The following is a 14,910-nucleotide window of genomic DNA, read 5'->3' as shown; positions in this document are numbered from 1 at the left end:
ATTTACAGTGTGCAAAGCACTAAACAGAGAAAGCAATCCTTACTGGAAATGGCAATACCTGGTCTTGTACTACAGCTACATCTATTGCCGGGGCCTTTCAGGGTCCAATTATCATTTCAGTATCATCCTCTCATTCTTGCTCACACAAATTTAAACATCTTTGCCTAATACCACATGCAGAACAGCACCTTTTGAGCTTACTGTCACCTTTTTGTTTCCTTCTTTTTCTAAAGATAACACAAAAGGATTGCTGGGTGGTATATTAATTCCACAATCCTTTTGGCACTCAGGATGATTCTTTAAGGTAAAGAATAAATCACAATACATAACTTCATCCCATTTTTGCTCATGTCTCAAGAATAACATAAGTTGTAACAGGGTGTTATAATTTAGCGTCCAATTCACAGGCCACTTTTCCCCTTCATTGAGCTTATACAGAGGCCACCACTGATTACAATATTTAATCAAATCTTCTCTCCACATGTTGCCACCTGGAACACCCCCCAGCTGTTTCCAGTGTTTCAAAGTGTGCCCCAAAGGTGATTTTTTAGAGATTTCACTCAATTGCCCTGTTCCCATTATCAATACCTTCAATATACAAAAATCAAAATCGGAAAATCAAATATCAAAGCCTAAGTCAAAATACCAAACACAATCAAGCAGAGATCTAAGGTCAAATCCAAAATCAATAGTCAAATCCCAAAGCCTTAATCAAAGTACCAAGACCAAACCAAATGAGTAGCTTCGCCTTCAACCAGCAAGACAAGTACCCTTTAACAGAGCAGTACTTCTACCAGAAGACCAGATTTTTAAGGATCCTTTTCTATGTCTTCCTTGCTGACTTCTCTTAGTCAGGCTTACAGGGAAGAGTACCAGACCAGAATACCAGAACCAGGTTAATCAAAAGAATGCCTTTGAATAAAATCTTACCAGCGGCCTTGGCTTGTGAGCCTGGGGAACGGGGATCAAGGGTCTCCCCAAGAAATCTCAGTGCTGGCTGAAGGTCCTGCAATCCTACATCCATCAAGTCTCAGAAGCCTCGTCCCGTCTGGGTCACCAAAGTGACACCGAAAAGCCAGTCGAAGAAACTCTCCAAGATGTGTTTTGGACTTCTAGAAAGCAGGCATTCTTTATTGCAGCACTGGATGCACAAGGGATAATTCCACCTAGCATCCACGTGACAGCTTCAGCACAAACCGGTTATATGGAGTAACAATTACATATTAATCAGATTAGCATACATATACATAAAAATTATTGTAACTGATTATCATAGCACTGCCTACATCCGATCACACGTAATGAAGGATCCATTTGAGACGAAGGGCTGCTTTTACGACCACCGACCCATTTGAAGTTCTCGTTGGCTGTCCTCAAAGTCTTTATTCTTGTCCTTGTTCTTTCATCTTGAAGCTTAACGCAGTTTCAATCACGTGTGGTCCGTTTCAACATTGTTCTCATCTAGAGTACAGGAACATCTAGTCCTAAGAGCAAAGAAAGGCAAAACTTAGGAGTAACTACTTCTACTAGTTGATTGCTCGGCTATACTTTTGTCTATTGTTTCAATTGTAGTGTTAGGATAAGATTTCCAATCGTTATTTACCAAATCTCACTTTTACAGTCACCTAGCAGCAAACCAGTTTCCACGGCTGGTACAAAATATTAAAACCATCAAAATATTTAGACGTACCATACAGAACATATGGAAATATGCTATCAATTCTGGTATTTTATGTGTCAGTTCAGGTCTGGTCTGGCCAACTTCCCGTAGCTGGTTTTCTTCCTTCTGGGAGTTTCCAGTTACCTCCAGTAATTCTCATACCACTTATGTTGGAGTTATGTCAACTTCTTGTTGACTGGAAGACATTTCAACAGTGCTCCTTTCATTTTTTTTTAATTTTTAGTTATTTTTGCGGTTAATTTTGGACCATTTTTTGTGGCCTCGGAGGAGTGCTTTTACGTGGAGTGCGCCCTCCGGAGGACTGACACGAAATAATGGTCCTGGGAGGACTGCCAGACCATAGAGAGCGAGTCCCGGAGGACTGAGGGGCACGTCCGGCGTCCCGGAGGACTGCCGGACCATGGAGCGCGACTTCCGGAGGACTGAGGGGCACTTCCGGCGTCCCGGAGGACTGCCGTACCATAGAGCTCTACTTCCGGAGGACTGAGGGGCACTTCCGGCGTCCCAGAGGACTGCCGGACCATAGAAGGCGAGTCCCGGAGGACTGAGGGGTACTTCCGGGACGCCCCTGATTGCGCAGCGGTCCCTTCCTGGAGCGTTCACGGGCGCTCTCGGTGCCGCGCGCCCGCCCGACCCCGGTGTCTGGTGGGCGCGGGCCGGTGGTCGACTCCGTTCGTGGCGAAGCAGCCGCTCCGCGTGGCGGAAGCCCGCCGGCGCTGCCTGTTGGTCCTCTGGAGGCGGGTCTGCAGGGCCCGGCGCCGGTGTTCCTCCCTGAGGGCGTTTTTCGGGGCCTCCAGCGCGGGCTCCGGCGGTAACGGTGGCCGTTGCCGCGGGCCGTGGCCGTTTCGCCCCGTTTGCGGCGGGCTCCGGCTGCGGGCGGCGCGGCGGGGCTGCTGCCGTCTCGGTTCTGCGTCGCCCCATCCTTCTGCTGCGGGGCTGCGGCGGGGGTGGGTTGTGCTCACGCTGAGTGGTGGGGAGCGTCTGTTAATGACGGGGCGTGACCGAGCCGGGGCGGGGGGGGCACGCCCTAATTTGCGTAATTGCGTTATTTGCATATTTAAACAATACTTGCTATTTAATCAGTATTGCTAATTATAGGTTACAACGATCTCTTCTCATTACGATTCTGATCAGTAGTTTTTCCGAATTAGAACAGCAGTTACGAGTATGTGAATGCATGACAGTCTAGTAAGAAAAAAGTGTGAAAATAGTAAGTCTCAGCACTGGTGCACCGTTACTAAATGGAATGCTCCTTGGGTGCAATTAATTAATTCCTTGTATTTTATCTAACTCTTGAATTGGATAATATGGTATTATTTAAGTGGACCGATTAAATAGTTTAATATTATAAAATACAACGAATGAATGGCTCCCACTCAAAGAGTGCTCCATTTACTACTGCTGCAGGAAAAATGGAAAAGGAGACAAAGCGCAAAAAACAGACTGACACAAAAGGAAATGTTAATTACTATTCTAAATCACGATTTCAGATTATGAATTAGAAATCTAATTAGGAGTACTTTAGTTACCACAATTACAATAAGAGATTATTGTAATAAACTGCTGCCAATTAGTATTTTATTTCTACTTCATAACTGGAAATTTTTATTATGGTAATACTGCTTGGGTATCATTAATGCATAAATTTAACATTGCTATTATTAAATAAATAATAGGTATTAATGATGCCCAATTAGTTTTCTAAATGTTTTTAAAACTAAATTTAACTTCTTGTTAATCAGATTTAATTTACATTATTTTTATTTTAGCTCTACTTGAAAGTAATTAGTACCTGTGATTATTTCGTCCCCCCAGCAATGGTTATGTTTGAATTTAGGCAGTCATGACTCACTCTTAGTTTTCTAATTTTACTTATATTTTAAATCTAAATTTTTTATTCTTTGTTAGTTCTGGTTGGGAATTGTTACTGCTTGGGAATTTTTTTAATACCTACATTTAAACATAGCCATTATTTAATGATTCTTTTTTTTTTTTCTTTGTTTAAAAACCTAAAGCTTCGATTACTGTTTTGGTTCTAAGCGCGAGTCATTATTGCATCCAAACTTACTTACAGCTCTGTTATAATTTAAGCATTAAAGATTCCCCATTAGTTTCTAATTCTATTTGTTTTAAAATCTAAAACTATTGTTTTGTTTCTGATTTGGCATCATTAATGTTTGCAATTTATTTAATAATGGCTAAGTTTAGCTATTAATGAGTCCCAATCAGTTTTCTATCTTTATCACTTTAAAAGGATTTCTAAATAGTTAATTTTTTTAATTACAGATTGGGAATAATTATTGCCTGGTTCGTTAAGTAATAGACACAATTAAATTTAGTCATTACTCATAAATAATATTTATTTTATTTATTTACACTCTTAACATTTTAATTGTTACTTTACTACTGAAGTGGATTAACTAGCATGCGTTTTTTGGTTGGTTTTTTTAGTATTAACGAGTTGTTTCTCTACAGGTATTACTTCCAATTAGTGCTCTATTATTTATGTTCTGTTATTTGTAATTTTATTATATAAATTGGGAGTAATTACTGTCTGCAAAGTTTTAATAGCTAGAATAGATTATAGGCATTATTTACTCCCAAAGACTACTCAAGTTACTGTTATTTAGTTTTTATTCTAAATGTTTTAAAATAAATAAGTAGTAAACATTAAAATAATAGAAGCCAAGAACTTTGGAATTCCCAGGAAAAACAACTGGAGCTCCTTGTCGTAACCAGAGATAGGACGATTTTGCACTTCAGCTCCAAAGTTTGAAGCTCTGCAGAGAGCAACCCCTCTGAGCAAGTGACTCGGCCTTTAGCCGTCACCTGCTCTCCCCTAGCTCTGCCACCCATTTTTTTCTGGGAACCCCAAATTCCTCAGGGAATGAACACACGCGCAACAGATATGTGCAACACCACAGCACCAAATCGCATGGCTGTGCTACCACCAGCAGCTGCACCCAACCATCACTGGTACACCAACAGGAGCCTCCAGCTGGCTCCACCAATAGTGTGTCCAACAAAACCCGCAATGCTGCCAAGACTGCGGTGACCCGATGGAAACTAATGCAAGCTTTGGCAAGGACAGACTTGTCACAGCAGGTACAATACATAATGCTGAAACACCATGCTAGTTCACCTTTATTTCAAAGGAGGAACGCACATGCGCACACACAGAGCACACAGAATTTTATTCTACATGAGACACACAGCTGTCCTTAGCATCTTCACAGCTATCTCTTCACAGCAACATCATCTCTGTGATTTGGATTCCTGGCAGAAAATGAGGGAGCTCTGCACATTGCAGTGGGCCCTCACCTTCCACACCTGCACAGGAGAATAACACTTCAGCCATTATATGATACCAGAAACTAGAAAGCCCCTCAAAAGAATTTACAATCCCACACTCGAAAAAAACCAGTTATGCTCACCTGCTTCACAGCCCAGTCCTCCTCTACACTGACCATCTACTTCAACTCCACGCACTCTTCAGCAGTCAGATCCACAGTCATCTCCTTGTGGTCATTCACTACACTATATATGGCAGAGCAGGGGAAAAAAAAAAAAAAACAGCTGAAGGAAAAAAATTTTTTTAAATCCCTGGCTGTTTTTTTTGTTGTTGGGTTTTTGGGGGGTTATTGGGGGGGGGGGGGGGGGGGGGGGAGTTAATTAAGGAAAACGCTATTTCAACACCAAAGTCCAACCTGCAAGGCAAAACAAACAACACATACAAGGCCGGACACATTCAAAAACCACAACTCATTCAGCAGCTGCTGACATCACATCCATTCAGCTGTCTGCCCAACCCGACAAGTGCTCACCACCACATGTACAATGCTAGACACGTTCACGTCTATTGCTGAACTTGTACCAACACTACATTCTGGATAGGACTGAATGGCAAAGCAGAATTAAATCTTATAAGAATCCTTCTCTAAAATATCTATAGTTGCAAAGTGAATACTGTAGATCACCAACAACAGTTCTAAGTCACTGAGACTTGTAGTTTTCTCCGACTCCCTTAACAGAAATAAACAAGTCCCAAAGGACAGAACACATCAGGATAGGGTTGAAACAAACAAAAAAACCAACCCACACCAAAAAAACACCACATCAGAAACTGTATCAAACACCTTAAGTAACACATAAGTGGCTTGAACAAAAATAAATGACAAAATACCTCAAGAGAGGTGTCAAGAAAGACAAGTGAGTCCACAGAGAGCAACACTAAAGTCCTCCTAAAAGGACTATGCAGGTGAGAGAAGGCCCTTTGAAGGCCAGTGGTTTTGATGAGGCCAGTTGTCACACAGATTGATTCTGGTGCCTGGAAGGAAAATGGAGGGGACTGAGGGCACACAAAGGGTATGGAGGGAATCGGACAGCTTATCAAGGTGCCTGCAGTACAAAGACAAAAGGATGGCACCAGGGCACGCTGACCAACTGAGAGGACCTGCAGGGACTAGAGGGCATATGAAGGGCTCTGGATCACAAGAAAGGTAAACAGAGGTCTCTGGGGTGCAAGATACACAAACAGGTAGGTCCCCAGGCAACAAGAATGCGGGAGGGTGGCAGCGCTGGGGGTACAAGGAAGGTAAGTGGGGCCTCTTGGGTGCCCCAAAAGACAAGCCCAGCTGTCCTGAGAGGAGTGGATGGAAATAGGAGGAGTTCTGAGGGGAGCAGGGGCAAACAAAGGGGTCTTAGGAGGGAACGAGAGGTAAAAACGAGGCCTCTTGGGATGTACCAAAAGCAAATGGAGAAGTTTTCAGTGGACCAGGGAGAAGAAAAAGGGGATTTAATGGGGCAAAAGGACAAATAAGCGCAGTGAGCCTGGAGGAACCAAAAGGCAAGCAGAGTAATCACGGGAATTAGAAGGAAATGGGCTTCTGAGGGAACAAGGCAGCAAATAAAAAGCTTGTGAGAGGCCCAGAAGCAAGTTAATGGGTCCTGAGGGGAGCAAATTGAAAGTTAACCTCTGAGAAGTCATCCTTCACTTTCATTCCACAGACAGCTGTCCTGCGGGCTCGGCACGCAACTTGGGGATCCCTGCCCAGGCAGTCCTGACCTGCAACACAACATGCACACAACCATTCTTGGGAAGTCCTGCAGTTTCATAACCTAAATGGCAAGTATTTCTCCAGGACAGCTTTGACATTGTTTTTTTTCCCCTCCAGAGGACAGGAAGAAATTGCTCCTCCCCGCAGTGCTGCCTCTGATAATGCACGTCCATCCTCACCGTCTTGCTCTCTTCCTGCTGCTCTTTTCCAGTCGCTGCCCACCTCGAGTGTCCAGGGCAACTGGTTCTCACCTGCGTGGTCCTTCATGTCCTGCCCCAAGCCCCTTCTTTCTGCTCCACACCCAGCAGCCCAGGCACCCCCCCAGTACTCACCTGGGAGGATGCGGCTGCCAGCTCACGCAGAGCTGAGGGCAGGGAGAAGGATGTCCCCCACACTGCATGCCTGGGCACAGAGCAACACAGCAGCACTGATGAAGCATCCCAGCACCCCAGTGACGGGCAGCAGAAGGCTCTGGAGCACGATGAGGCCTTCGGATGGCTTCTGGAGCAAAGGACAGAGGTAATGGGGGTGGGCTGAAGGGCTGACAGGAGAGCTCAGAGAGAGGGCAAAAGGGGTGCTTCAGGACAGGAGGAAGGCCTCAGGAGAGGATCTGAGGAAACAAGAGGCTCAAAGTGCGCTACAGGGACAAGAAGGGGCCGGAGAGACCAAACAAGGCTCGGGGACTCGGGAGGGGATCTGAGCAGAGAACACACATCCTCAGGAAGCCAGGGAACGGAGGCAATCTCAGTGGCTCTTCATGCTCTGCGGCACAAAGGCAGCCTCAGGAGTGGTCCCAAAGAGACTAAAGGGGTCCAGAAGGAGTGAGAGGGGCAAAAGAAAGCTCTGGGACACAGTGAGGGATGCAGGAGGGGTTGAGATGACATTAGAGGAGTCATAGAAGGACTATACAGGCAGGAAAAAGCTCACAGGGAACAACGGCACCTCAGGAAAGCTTCTGTGTAACAGCACAGAGGTCCTAGAGGAGCTCAAAGACCAAAAGAGGGGTGGTCCAACGTGGTATATTAGGCTCAGAGTCTTTTCAGTGATTTTGGGGGTCCTTTATCAGTCGCAGTGCTGTCCACATTTCCCCGAGAACATCCCCATATGCTGCACCGACAGGGCAGTTCTGCACTGTTGCCCCCCGGTACCACCTGTCAAAGCAGACTGAAACATAAGTTCACTTTTGAGCTTTTGCTGTTTATTGAGAACATAAAATCATGAAGAAGCACTGAGGATAAATCCCACCTTATCTTAAGGTTTACATGCTTTTATGCATTCAGACAAACCATAAATTCTCTAGATAAGGGAAAACTTTCTATGGGACTAGGATAGGTAACTTAAGGATACAGTTTAGGGACAGAGGGATAGAAAGAGAAAGAGATTAATGGGGAGCAGGACAGAGGGAGGGAGAGAGAAAAGGAGACTATGAAGAAGGAAGGGGCGAGACTGGGACAGGGAGCAGAACATACAGAGAGAAAAAGAAGGACAGGGAACAAGCCAGAGAGACCGTGGGAAAAAAAGAAAGGGATGCAGATCAGGACAAAGATGGAGAAGGAAAAAGCAGTGGGCTGTGAGACAGAGATGGAGGCACAGAAAAAGGTCTGAGAAGCAGGACAGGATACCAGAGACAGCTGGCTGGATGAGGGGGATACAGCAAGAAACAATGAGACAGGCAGCAGGACAGAGACGTACAGACAGAAAAGATGGGGACAAGAAGCAGGACAGAGGGACAAGGAGAGAAAAGAAGGGAGAGGGAGTTGGACAGAGATGGAGAAAGAAGCATTAGGGACAGAGGGACTGTTGTCGTTTAACCCTGGTAGGCAGCTCAGCACCACACGGCTGCTCGCTCTCTCCCCCCCCCCACCACCAGTGGGATGGGGGAGAGAACAGGAAGGGCAAAAGTTAGAAAACTTGTGGGTTGAGATAAAGGCAGTTTAATAGGTAAAGCAGAAGCGGCATGGGCAAGGAAAGCAAAATAGGGAATTCATTCACTACTTCCCATCGGCAGGCAGGTGTTTAGCTATTTCCAAGAAAGGTGGGCTCCATCACACATAACAGTGACTTGTGAAGACAAATGCCATCACTCCAAACATCCCCTCCTTCCCCCCAGCTTTTACTGCTGAGCACAATGTCATATGGTCTGGGATATCCCTTTGGTCAGTTGAGGGTCAGCTGTCCCGGCTGTGTCCTCTCCCAACGTCTTTCCCACCTGCAGCCTGCTCACTGGTGGGGCAGCATGAGAAACATGAGAAGGCCCTGATGCTGTGTAAGCACTGTTTGGCAATACTTAGCCCTGTGTTATCAATGCTGTTTTCATCACAAATCCAAAATATAGCCCCTTACAAGCTCCTATGAAGAAATTAACTCCATCCCAGACAAAACCAGTACAGGGACAGACAGAGTGATAGGAGAAGGACACAAAGAAAGAGAAAAAAACCTCAGCAATGGGTAGCAGGAAAGAGGGAGAGGGAGGACAGTCAGAGGGATATAGAAAACTGGTGAGGGACAGGGAGCCAGAAGACGGGATGCAGAGAACAAGAGAGGGACAGGAAGCAGGACACTGGGACAGAGGGAGAATGAGAGTGACATGGGGAACAACGGAGAGATGGAGCAAGACAAAGACGGGGACAGAGAGCAGGATGAAGATGGAGCAATAAATAACAGGGAGACAGGGATAGAGAGAAGAAAAGCAGAAAAACAGAAAGAAAAGCAAAGCGAGAGATGAAAAAAGGGGAACAGGACAGAGCTGCCTGGGGGGGGTAGGGGAGGCAGACCCCAGGGTGTGGAGGCAGACCCAGATGCCTGGGTCCCTTGCCTATCCCAGGGACACGTGCACACGTAGGCCGGGGGGTAATGGTTACGTTAACAATAAGTTAAAACTACAAGAAACTGCAAACAGGCATGACACGACGCAAGAAGTGGGATGGGGGGGTGTGGGATCCCAGGGGTCCTGGGAGGGGCAGAGGGTCCTGGGGGTCCCAGGCCTGGGGAAAGCCAACAAAGAATTGGAAACAAATAGGAACCAAAAACACTGAAAAGCAAGAAATTATACCAATGGAGAAGAGAAAATAAATAATAGTAATAATAATAAGAACAACAATAATAATAAATTATGATGACGATGACAATGGGGCTGCTATGGGGGGCTCGGCCTGTCGGGGCTGGGAGGCAGGTTGGGGGTTTCAGGGCTTTTCTGGCCAGGATGCTAGAACCAGCCAAGCAAAAGCACCCACCCCAGCAAGCTGAGGAGGTTGGGGCAAAAATACCTGGTTTAGGGTATTTGGAGAAGGATGGCGACGGGGGAGTGGGTGTGAGACCCCCCCCAGGTTTGGGGGTGCTGGGGACTCAGGGGCAGCTGGACCTCCTGGTGGCCTCAGCCTGATTGAGAACACTTTAGTGCCACTGACCCTCCTAAAATATGCTGTGACCCTGCTTGGGAATCACAATCTCTGTCCCTGCCATGAAACAACCAGGGGGGGCACATGACAGATTCCCACCCCCTGCAACTACCCGCCGGAGGGGCAGTTATGGGGGACTTCAGAGGAGTTTGGGTTTTTTTCATCTTCTCTTACAAAAATAGATGGGTTTGTGTCTGTTGCTCCAGGAGAGTTACTGCTCGTTGCATTGGCCTCTCTCCTTGCTACCATTAGAAGTACCGTTATTATTATTTGTTCTTTCTCCCCAAAAAGCTCCCCCCCCCCCAAAAAAAAAAAAAAAAAAGAAACAGTGGAAGAAAAGAGGAGAGAGCGCAGACACCCCCTCTGGACTCCTGGGCTGGAGGGGAAGGGGGTACAGTCCCCACTTGGCACCAGCCTGAGGACAAAATGAGCCAAATCTGCCCCAGGCTGTTGGTGACCTTGATGGTGATGGGCTCAGCAGCACCCAGCAGCTTCTGCCTGGACAGTCTCATCCACTTCCATGCACTTGTCAATGCGGATGAGGCCCACCACCTGTGACACACCTGTGCGTGGGGAGTCCGGGGTACAGAGGCCTGAGACTCTGCTGCATTCCCATGGGACCCAGGTGTCCGAGGAATCCCTCCCGCCAGACACCCGACTGCCCACCCACAGGATCCAGGAACCGTTCTCGAGCTCCATAGACCCTACTGGGGACCCAGGCATCTGGGCAGCCCCCCTCCCCTGGGGTGGGGGTCCAAGCATCTGGGCGCATATGTGACCTGGTTGATGACGATGTGGGAGGTGATGATGCGGCTGTACTGGGAAAAGAGCTGCTCCATATCCTGCCCCATCTCCTTGGGGAGGCTGCTCGTGTAGAGGTTGGCATTGTGGATGGAGACTGAGCTAGGCTGGCATAGGATACCGGGGGGGGGGGGGGGGGGGGGGCACAGGGACCCAGCCATCTAGGCACCAGAACCACCTCCCACCCATGGGCCCCCCTTCAGGGAGCCAGGCATCTGCTCCCCCCCACGCAAGGGACCCCATGGTGTCCACCCCCCCCCCGAGGGACCCCAGCATCCGCACACACATACCCCCAAAGGATCCCTTTGGTGTCCATCCCCACCGAGAGACCCCGGCATCTGCTCCGCCCCCGCCCCAAGGGACCCCCTTGGTGTCCGCTACCTCGATCTTCGTCTGCAGTTGAGGGTGTTGATGGCCTTGTTGGTGTCACCCATTGCTGATGAAGCCATAGCCCAGGCTCTAGGCCTGTAAGTCTGCTTACACCTGCCTCCCTGCAGCTGCAGTATGGTTGCATCTGCAACAGGCAGCCATCCACTTTGGGGAGAAACCTCAGACCAGAAGGTGAGGAGAAAAGCCAGGGAAGATCAAATAGGTCCTCCAGGCAGACCCTGCCCTGTCTGATACCACTGGCCATCTGCCCTTTCCCTGGTACCTTGGAGTGGCATTGTTATCAGCAGGCATGAGAATCACAGGTGCCCCAGGCAACTCAGAGGAGCTCTCTTGCCCTGGCGCTTGTCCACCACCAGCCAGGAGAAACTTGCCCCAGCCTGCCAGCCAAATTGCTGTGGCACCGTCAGTCAGCTGTAGCACCTGTGAGGAAAAGGGCCAGGCATTTACCTCCTTATTGGCCATTAACCAAACAGCCCACCAGTACCATGCAACACATGCTCTCTGAACCCAAAGTGACACGATTACTTCCCTGACAACCACCCTATCCTGCAACTTCTTCCACCTCTACCCCTGCTCCTGGCCTCCACTTTGTGCCCTCTCATTATTTCCTGAGCATTATTTGTTTCCACAGCTAGCTACAAGTAAGACAACCCCAGACCAGGAAGAAAACAAAACAAAAATCACAAAGCAGCGTTAAGAACATCCCTGAAGAAACACTGTCTGTGCAAGATTCAGGAATAGGCCATCAGAACACAATAAGCACAGAAGAGAACACCAGCCAGAAAAACCATACAACACACAACAGTGTAGCACAGGTATCCTGCTGGAAAAGAAGGGCCAGAGAATGCTGCTCATTAGAAAGTCATTAGCAGTACTGACACAGCAAGATGGCTAACCCAAAAGACCTAGGTCATGAAGATGACAATGCACCTGGCACAACACAAGTGCAGACAACTAGGCAAGATGGATCATCAAGTACTTCCCACTGGAGAAAGGTCAGCAGAGCTGAGAAGGCAGTCATCAAGATGGCCAGACTGAAAGACTTTGGCCAAGGTGACCACAGTACAGACATCAGTACAAGCAGGTGGGAAAGGACCAGAGAGTGCTGCCTCAGAGAATCAAGCCAGCAAAACAAAGATGACCAGTGGTAAGAAAGATGGACACAAGGGCCTACAAACCTGGCGTGCTATGATACAGCACTCAACAGAAGACACACCTGATCTGTGCAAGGTCTGGGTTGCACTGAAAGGCACACCAAGGGCTCTGGGGCACATGGAAAGGCACACTGAAGGCCACAGAAAGCACAGCCTCCCATGCCTCCCAAGAGCTAGCAAACAAACCTGAGACAACCAGAGCTAAGACAGCTGGCAAGAAAAGCCTATGACACAAGAACACCACAACGCAAAACTCACTGCTTCAGCATGGAGAGCAAGACAAGACATCTGATCCATGCAGAAGGGATTGGTGATTTCAGCTGGTGCTCGCGAGGTAACTGTTGTGGTGGCACAATGATGCATGTGTCATGAATTTCAAGCAGCAGGAGTAATGCAAATAAGAGCTTGCAAGTCAGAAACCCCATAGGCAAGACAGATGAAGCCTGACAGGTACCACAGATGGCGAAGAGAAGCAAAGAAAGGCCAAGAGCCATCCTGTCAGGCCTACCCTCCCTCCCTACCTCCAAACCCCTCTCTCCCATAAGGCTCCCACCTCACTCTACACGGACTCCGTCCCCAGAAGGTGCTCCCAACGGCTCCTTCCTTTCACCCACCCACTCTCAGCTCTGCCTCCATGGCAGCTTCTCCAAAGCCTCCCCATTGACAGCAGCCTTCCTCTCTGCAACCTGCCAGTGTTCTCCCACTACAGCTCCACAGCCCCGGTGCCCATGTCACCAAGCGTTAGACTTGTTCAGCCCCACCGAGTCTACAGATGGCGCTTGCTCTCCCCTGCTGAGCCTCACTCAGTCCTCAAGCACAAGACGTGCTCATTAGTGAGGAGAGACCCAGTGAAGGAAGCAGGAAGGAAAAACAGGGCACCACTAGGAAGAGATCTGGCCGGGAGCACGGCACGCTGCCCCAGCTCCCTCCATCCCACGCGCCTTTTCCCGTGTGCCTGGACACCTCCATCGACACACATCAGACCATGAGCACAAACTCAGCTTTTCTTATGGATTTGGCTTCTCTTCTGTCGTCTTCTTTTTATGATTACAGGTCCAGCTGAGAGAATCCTGTATTTTGTCCCTTCCCAAGAACAATAAGCCTAGAGCAACCAGTGAAAATTTTCTTATCCCTCTCCCAGGAAGGTAAGGAAAAGGGTCGCTTATCACTGCTCATAAATGAGACCTGCCTCCCGCCTCCCTCTTCAGGGTTACAGACCTCTACTTGACCCCAGCAGAGCCCCCACGTCCGGGGACGACGGCACCTCTCTTCCCTCGGGCTGCGGCTTCCCCCGCCGGCACAGCTAAGCCACATCGCCTCTCTCACCACGGAAACCCGGCACCGCTACGGTACGTTTCGCCCCGCACCGCCGCACCCGCCGGGACCAGCTCCGCACCGGGTGTCAGAGGCGGCTTTTCTCTGCTTCTTCAGCTCTTTACCCCCGCCCCCCATCAATGCACAGCCGAGCCCTAGCGATGCCGGCAGGGCAGCGCAAAACGGCGGCGGAGCGGGCGCCAGCCCCTTCCCAGCCGCAGACGTCCCGGGGAGCGCTGCGGAGGACGGCAACCGGCTCCGGGCTGCGGGAAGCCGGCCCGGCACCGGGCGGCGCGGCGAGCAGCGGACGGGAGCGGCCCCCGGGGGCGGGGCTTCCCCGCCCACTCGCCATCGCGTGCGCGTCCGCTCGCTAGGGTCTGAGGCCGAGCCGCCGCCGTGGAAAAGCCTGTTCCCGCCGCAGGCCCGAGAAGGAGCGCGGGCACCCGCGGTAACCGCCCGGAAAACAGACCCGCAGGCCACGGAGGAGGAGCGGGAGCAAGCCCTGGAGACGCTGAACGCTCCCCACGGGTCTGAGGTGCAGCCTCGCAGGGCAGCATGGGCCTCGAGACCCTAGGGAAGGAAAGGAAAGGGAAAGGCCCACAGCCCCTGGGGACCCACCCCAGCCGTAGAGACCCTGCAGCACCTGGAAAGGCCCGGAAAGCCCCCAGGACTTTGGCAGGACACCTTCACACCCTGAAAGGACCCCAGTCGGTCTGAGAATAGGCCCAGGGACCAGGAAAGATGCTCTTGAACATGACTTGGAGGTCCTGGAAAAGCCCAGAGAATCTGCAGGAGCCTTGGAATAACTGGGAATGGCCCAGCACACCTCAAGCAGCACAAAGACATCCACTCAGAGACCCGCAGAACAGCCCCAGTGATGTACTAACGGCCTGGAAAGAGCCCTGGAGTGTCTCCAGAGACACCAGGATGGCCTAAACCACCCAGTTTACAGGTTTGAAATGCCCACTGCTGCCCTGAAGACACTGAGTGTGCCCTTAGGAATCCTAGCCAGCTGGTAGAAGCAGCAAGGCAGCTCTCGGAACACTGGAGAACAGGTAGCAGCTCAGAGCAAGCAAAAGGCCACCCAGAGACCCCAGAAAAGCTCCAGAGCAAGT

The 14,910-nt window shown here is 49.4% G+C and overlaps 1 long non-coding RNA gene across 2 annotated transcripts; it reads right to left on the bottom strand.

Annotated features, from left to right (window-relative positions):
* Nucleotides 1-4,787: 4,787 nt before the first annotated feature.
* Nucleotides 4,788-14,062, bottom strand: LOC138689868 (uncharacterized). Of its 2 annotated transcripts, none has more exons than XR_011328681.1 (3): nt 13,696-14,062; nt 5,116-5,213; nt 4,788-5,011 (listed from the first exon to the last, which is right to left on the bottom strand). It is a non-coding gene; the product is annotated as an uncharacterized lncRNA (long non-coding RNA). The 2 variants fall into 2 exon arrangements; XR_011328682.1 differs by lacking the exon at nt 13,696-14,062 and adding an exon at nt 6,655-11,068 and having other exon boundaries at nt 5,116-5,218.
* Between the last annotated feature and the right edge of the window lie 848 nt (nt 14,063-14,910).

Source organism: Haliaeetus albicilla, chromosome 18, assembly GCF_947461875.1.
Source record: "Haliaeetus albicilla chromosome 18, bHalAlb1.1, whole genome shotgun sequence".
Classification (NCBI taxonomy): domain Eukaryota; kingdom Metazoa; phylum Chordata; class Aves; order Accipitriformes; family Accipitridae; genus Haliaeetus; species Haliaeetus albicilla.
Note: the sequence above shows the minus strand (reverse complement) of the source record. Positions and strands in the feature narration are given on the sequence as shown.